This window comes from Rhincodon typus, chromosome 47, assembly GCF_021869965.1.
Source record: "Rhincodon typus isolate 14 chromosome 47, sRhiTyp1.1, whole genome shotgun sequence".
NCBI lineage: Eukaryota > Metazoa > Chordata > Chondrichthyes > Orectolobiformes > Rhincodontidae > Rhincodon > Rhincodon typus.
The window spans coordinates 1,686,254-1,693,093 of record NC_063378.1 but is presented as its reverse complement, the minus strand read 5'-3'; positions in this window follow the sequence as shown (position 1 = coordinate 1,693,093).

Here is a 6,840-nt window from a genome sequence, read left to right as displayed (position 1 = left end):
ACATACCCACAGCGTTGGGCTATTGGAGCTGGAACCACCTCCAATCTATGCCCACGCACATCAATACTCTTCAACTCTCCGAGGGGCAAGAAATTTTCAAATGTAAACTTCACCTTCCCCATCAAACACTTCCAGGACAGGGGCAGCACGGGGTTAAATATAGAGTAAAGCTCCCTCTACATTGTTCCCCATCAAACACTCCCAGCACAGGGGCAGCACGGGGTTAGATATAGAGTAAAGCTCCCTCTACACTGTTCCCCATCAAATACTCCCAGCACAGGGACAGCACGGGTTAGATATAGATTTGAGCTTCTTCAGCCCTTCAGGTACATAGAGAAAGGCAGTCAGCACCTACAGGGGGTATATATAGACAGTGTGTTCGGGAGGGGAGACAGTAAGAGAGTCAGTATCTTCAGGGGGGGGGAGAGAGAGAGCACCCTCTGGGGGGACAGATAGAGAGAGAGTGTCAGCACCTTCAGGTGGGGGGGGGAGATAGAGAGAGAGAGTGTCAGCACCGTCGGGGGGGGGGGAAGAGAGAGAGAGAGTCAGCACCTTCGGGGGGACAGACAGAGAGACAGAGTCGGCACCTTCGAGGGAGGGAGAGACAGAGAGAGGGAATCAGTGAGGGAAGACAGTGGGACAGACGAGAGTCAGGACCTTTATGCGTTTTTATTTGCCCAGTGTCCAGATGATAAGATGCATTCTGGACAGCAAGTTTGGTAGTTTTTGTGTATGCGACACTGAGTGTGTTTCTGAGAGAGAGAGAGAAAGAGGTGTCTGTGTGTGTGTGTGCATTTCCATGTTTAAGAGATAGGGTGTGTGTGAGAGCATTTGAGAGACAAGGAATGTGTGTGAGCGTGGCTTTGAGAGTGTGTATATGTGAATGTGCATTTGAGACAGCGAATGTGTGCAGAAGACTGTGTCTATGTACAGGAGATTGTGTTCCTGTGTGTAGGATTGACAGTGTGTGGAAGAATTCATTTGTGTGTGTTTGAGACAGAGAGAGTATGTTTTGATGTGTTTGAAAGACAGAGAGAGTGTGTCTGTGTGTGTGTGTGAGAGTGTGCGTTTGACAGAAAGAGAATGTGTATCTGTGTGAGTCTGTATGAGAATAACAGTGTTTGTACATGGGTCTGAGAGAAGGTGCATCTTTGAGTGTGTGTGGTTCTGACAGATTGTGTGAGGTATTTGTGTGGGCAGCAAGAGAGTGGGAATATGTCTGTGAATGTGGGCATGAGAGAGTGTGTTTGTGTGTGACAGTGAGACAGAATGTGTCTGTGTGTGTGAGGGAGAGAGAGAAATTGTATGTGTGTGAGTTAAAGTGTGTGTGGAAATGTGTTTGAGAGTGTATCTGAGTGAGAGTGAATATGTATGAGTTAGGGTGTGCGAGTGAGAGATTGTGGGAATTGGAGCGTGTCTATATCTGTATGTGCATTTGCATGTCTGTAGGCACGGTCTATTTGCATTTCTGTGTAAGTCTTTATGTATGTGTGTGTACCTGTGTATATTTGTACATGTGCATATTTCTCATGTCTCTGCTTGTGTACGTATAATTGTGTGTGTCTGTCTGTATTTATATGTGTGTACACACAGGTGTGTGTATTTCATAGAATTCTATAATAGAGAGGCTCTTTGGCCCATCAAGTCAGTACTGCCACTGTATACTACTGCACTAGTCCCATCTTCCTGTGCTAGTATCACAGCCTGAAAGCTTTAGGTCCCCATCCATGTACTTTTTAAAGCTTGTGAGCTTCCCAATCTCAACTACCCTCAGGTACAGTGCATTCCAGACTCCCACCACCCTCTGTGGCCTCACCAAAACCCTGTCCAGCTCCAACACCACCTCCACACTTATCATCTATGCCACCACTGATAAAAATAAGCATTCTGTACCAGTCCTTCATCACCCTATTAACCTGTTCTGTCACCTTCAGCAATCTACAGACAGGCATCACAAGATCCCTCTGTTCCTCCGAGCTTCCTCGTGTCCCGTCATTCATGGAGTATGCACAGGTCCTGTTCTTTCTTCAAAGTGACCTCCGGTGTTTTGCTCCCTTTGTACTGGTTTTCACATCTTATTTTTAAAATTTTCTCCAGTCCTGTTTTGTGTGTGCGCATTTCTGTATCTGTGTATGCAAGTGGTGTACATGTAATTGTGTGCAAATGTGAGTATTGGTCTGTTTGTGTGTAATGCATGAGTGAGACTCTGTGTGCATGTATATCTGTGTGTGCAAGTGCATGTGAGTGTATGTGTGTGTGAGACAGTGTTTGAATTTGTGTGTGAGACAGTGTGTACGTGTGTGTGTGTGAGGCTGTGTATGTGTGTGTTGTGAGAGATGGTGTCGTGTGTGTGTGTGTTTGTGTGTGTGCAAGAGGCTGTATATGCGTGTGTGAGAGAAATCGTCGAGTCTGTGTGTATGTGTGAGTATGTGAGAGACAAAGATAATTAATAAGGGAAGAGCTGTGGATGTAGTTTATATGGACTTTAGTCAAGCATTTGATAAAGTCCCACACGACAGATTGGGACAAAAACTAAAATCACATAAGATTTGGGGTGGGCTAGCTAGATGGATACACAGTGGCTCAGTGGTTAGCACTGCTGCCTCACAGCGCCAGGGACCCGGGTTTGATCCCACCCTCGGGCGACTGTCTGTGTGGAGTTTGCACATTCTCCCTGTGTCTGTGTGGGTTTCCTCCCACAGTCCAAAGATGTGTAGGCTAGGTGGATTGGCCATGCTAAATTGCCCATAGTGTTCAGTGTGAGTAGAATAGGTGGGTTATAGGGGGATGGGTCTGGGTGGGATGTTCTGAGGGTCAGTGTGGACTTGTTGGGCTGAAGGCCCTGTTTCTACACTGTAGAAATTCCATGAAAACTGGCTTGGTCATAGGAGACAGAGGGTAGGGGTGCTAGTGGTGTTCAGTCTTAGCTCCTCTGTTGTTTGTAGTATATATCTGGAGGAAAATGTGGGTGGTCTGATTAGTAAGTTTGCAGATGACATGAAGATTGATAGTGTTGCTGATTGTGAAAGGAGACAACAGGATATAGTTAGATTGGCAAGTTGGACACAGAAACGGCACATGGAGTTTAATCCAGACAAAGGTGAGGTGTTGAATTTTGGAGGATCAAATTTAGGTGTGAATTATATTGTAAATTGCAGAACCCTTAGGAACATTAACATTCAGACCGATCTGGGCGTGCAGGTCCATAGTTCCCTAAGAGTGGCAACACAGGTGGCCAATGTGATTAAGGAGGCATATGGCATGCCTGCCTTCATCGGCCGGGGCATGGAGTACATGAGTTGGCAAACCATGTTACAGCGATATAAAACCCTTGTTCGGCTGCATTCAGAGTACTGTGTGCAGTTTTGGTCATCACATTATCAGAAGGACGTGGAAGCTTTGGAGAGAGCGCAGAGAAGGTTCACCAGGATGTTGCCTGGTCTCCAGGCCATTGACTATGAGGAAAGGTTAAAAAGACGAGGAATGTTTTCACTGGAATGACAGTGGCTGAGAGGAGACCTGATAGAGGTCTACAGAATTATGAGAGGCACAGATAGGGTGGATAGTCAGAGGCTTTTTCCCAGGGTTGAAGTTTCAATTACAAGGGGGCACAGGTTCAAGGTCAGAGTGGGAAAGTTTAAGGGAGATGTGCGAGGGAAGTTTTTCACACAGAAAGTGGTAGGAGCCTGGAACGCGCTGCCAGAGGAGGTGGTGGAAGCAGGCACATTGGCGACATTTAAGAGGCATCTGGATCGTTACATGAAAGGGAGGGAATAGAGGGATACGGGCCGAAAAAGAGCAGATGGTTTGTTTTTTAGGTTAGTCAGGGCATGATGATCGGCACATCATGCTTGGAGGGCCAAAGGGCCTGTTCCTGTACTGTACTTCTCTTTTGTTCTTTTGTTTTGAGTGTGTGAGTGTGTGTGTGAGAGAGAGAGAGAGTGTGTGTGTTTGTGAGAGAGACAGCGAGAGAGCCTGTACGTATGTGTGTGAGAGAGAGAGAGCAAGAGAGCGTCTGTATGTGTATGTGTGTGTATGTGTATGTGTGTGTCTGTGTGTGTGTGAGATAGAGAGAGAGGGAGCCTGTGCATGTGTGTGAGAGAGAGAGTCTGTGTGAGAGTCTGTGTGTGTGAGAGTGTGCGTGTGAGAGAGAGAATATGTGTCTGTGTGAGTTTCTGTCTGTGTGTGAGAGACAGTGTGCATGTGAGAGAGACAGAGTCTGTGTGTGTGACAGAGTGTGTGTGCTAGTCTGTGTGTGTGGGCAAGGATACAGGGGTTTTGAATCTACATGATGGGAATTGTGCTGAGCAGCGAGTGTGAAGCTGGAGGCGAGATATTGCCAAGCAAGCTGCTCGATTCCCATTCTGCACACAGCCTGTCTGACAATGAGAATGTTTTATTGTCAGCCCTAGTCCATCGATCGATCGGGGAACCAGGGCCCTAGCAGGGGGGCTTCCTGTTCGCAATGAACTGACTCGCAAAATATTAAACCAATATCTCACCCAGCTTTCAGCTCCAACTCTCTGTAGAATTGCGGTGCTGGCGAGAGAAAAAAAACAACAAACTGCCACTTTTAAAATCAGTTAACCGCTTCAGTGCCACAGTGAAAGCCCAGTTGCTCAGTGCAGACCAGGATGAGTCTGATACTATTCCAATACTGTTAACTAACCTGCAGGATGGACATGCAATTGGCAAAATGTGTTGCAATCTACATTAAAGCTTACAACGATTTTAGGAGTTCACCTATTTCTTTCAACTCAAGTTGATGATCTTTTCAATGCCCCCCATCTTCAGGCTGATCTTCCAACAACTCATCAGACAGACCACATTTGGAATATTGTGTTCAGTTCCAGCCATCTTATTTAAGGAAGGATACTAAAGCTCTGGAAAGGGAGCGGAGGAGTTTTAGTGGAATGGTACCAGGAATGAGGGACTTTAGAAACAAGGAAAGACGAGAGAAATTGGGCTTATTGTCTGTGGAGCAGAGAAGATTGAGAGGTGACCTTATCGAGGTGTTCAAAATGATTAACAATTTTGACAGGGTAAGGAAGAATATTCTGTTTACACTAGTTTGGTACGTCAGTAACTAGGGGTCACAATTTCAATTTCAGATCTGAGGAAGGGTCACTGGACCTGAAACATTAACACTCTGATTTCTCTCCACAGATAATGCCAGACCTGCTGAGCTTTTCCAGCAATTTCTGTTTTTGTTTCTGATTTCCAACATCCACAGTTGTTTCCCTTGTTAATCAGTTTGTGTGACAGTGGGGAGTTGGAGTGAGGTGAGGAGAAACTTCTTTAGTTGTTGGGATTCGGAATGTGCTGCCTTGGAGTCAGATTCCATACGAGGTTTGGATCTGTGTTTGAAAACGATGGAGTAAGAAGGATACAGAGATAGGGCTGGAGAATGGGACCTGCTGGGTAGCTCTTTCAGGGGCCAGTACAGACACGAGCAGCTGAATGGCCTCCGCCTGTGCTGTAAAATTCCACAATTCTGAATGCAATGGAGAGGATTCTTTGTCTCATGTCCCCTCTACCTTCCACCTGTTTCACTCTAATTCCTGACCTCCCCCCTGGTTTCTGAAAACCCTCCCCAGCCGCATGTAAACCGCAACCAAATCTGAAACACCTCTGCCAAATGTGCTTTCAATTTTTGTTTTAGCCTCACTCTGGAATTGATGCTTGGGATCCCCATTTGGGCTGATCTCCTGTGTACCCTCCCCAAAGGTCCTCTGCTGCAGTGTGCTGCGCAGAATTGGGTTGAATCTGTCGTTGACTGTTGTAGCATGCCTTGTTTGTATTTTCTACTCTAGTTATGAAATGCAGCTCTCTCCGCGTCTTGTCTTTAAAAAACAGCCATCTCACCCAGTCCTGTTAAAGATGTGTGGTCTCCATCCTGGGGCCACTCTGTTTCTGCACTCCCCTTCAAGAAAACTGCTCCATTTCCTTTGTGGTCCCTCTCTCTTTAGTTCTTTCCATTGACTTCACTCAGAATTAAATTCAATGTGACACGTCCCTGGCCATTTTACCAGGCCATCGTGACAATGTCTGATGGCTTACTGCGTTCTCTGTCCTCTGCAAACTTTGAAATAATATTCTTTATACCTAGGTAACGGACACTAATGTAGATTTAGGAGAAAGGAAATGGGTGGCTCAGTGGTTAGCCCTGCTGCCTCACAGCACCAGGGACCCGGGTTCAATTCCACCCTCGGGAGACTGTCTGTGTGGAGTTTGCACATTCCCCCCGTGTCTGCGTGGCTTTACTCTGGGTGCTCCAGTTTCCTCCCACAGTCCAAAGATGTGAAGGTTAGATGGATTGGCCATTTAAATTGTCCCATAGTGTCCTGGGATACGTGGTTAGCCGTGAGAAATGCAGGGATGGGGTGGGATGCTCTTTGAAGGGTCAGTTCAGACTTGATAGGCCAAATGGCCCCTTTCTGCACTGTAGGGGTTTCTATCATTTTATCACAAACCAGCACAGTGCCACTGGGCACAATGGCTGGTTACCGTGGTAGAAATTTGATAACATTCAGAATCAATTCACATTCACTCCCAGAATACAGAATGCCAGTGGACAAAACTCCTTTCCATTTATTCCCAATGGACATACACCCATTCCTAGTTAATTCCAATAGATCCACAGCCTTTCCCATTTATTTGCAATGGATTCAAACTCCTTCCCATTCACTCCCACAACACATGCACAATGATCTGAAACCCCTTTTCCATTTTCATATGCTTTACACAATCCCATTGAACAAAAGACTTTCACAATTCACTCTTACTGCACAGAATCTCAATGTCCCAAACATCTTCCTGTTCACTCCCACTCTACACTAT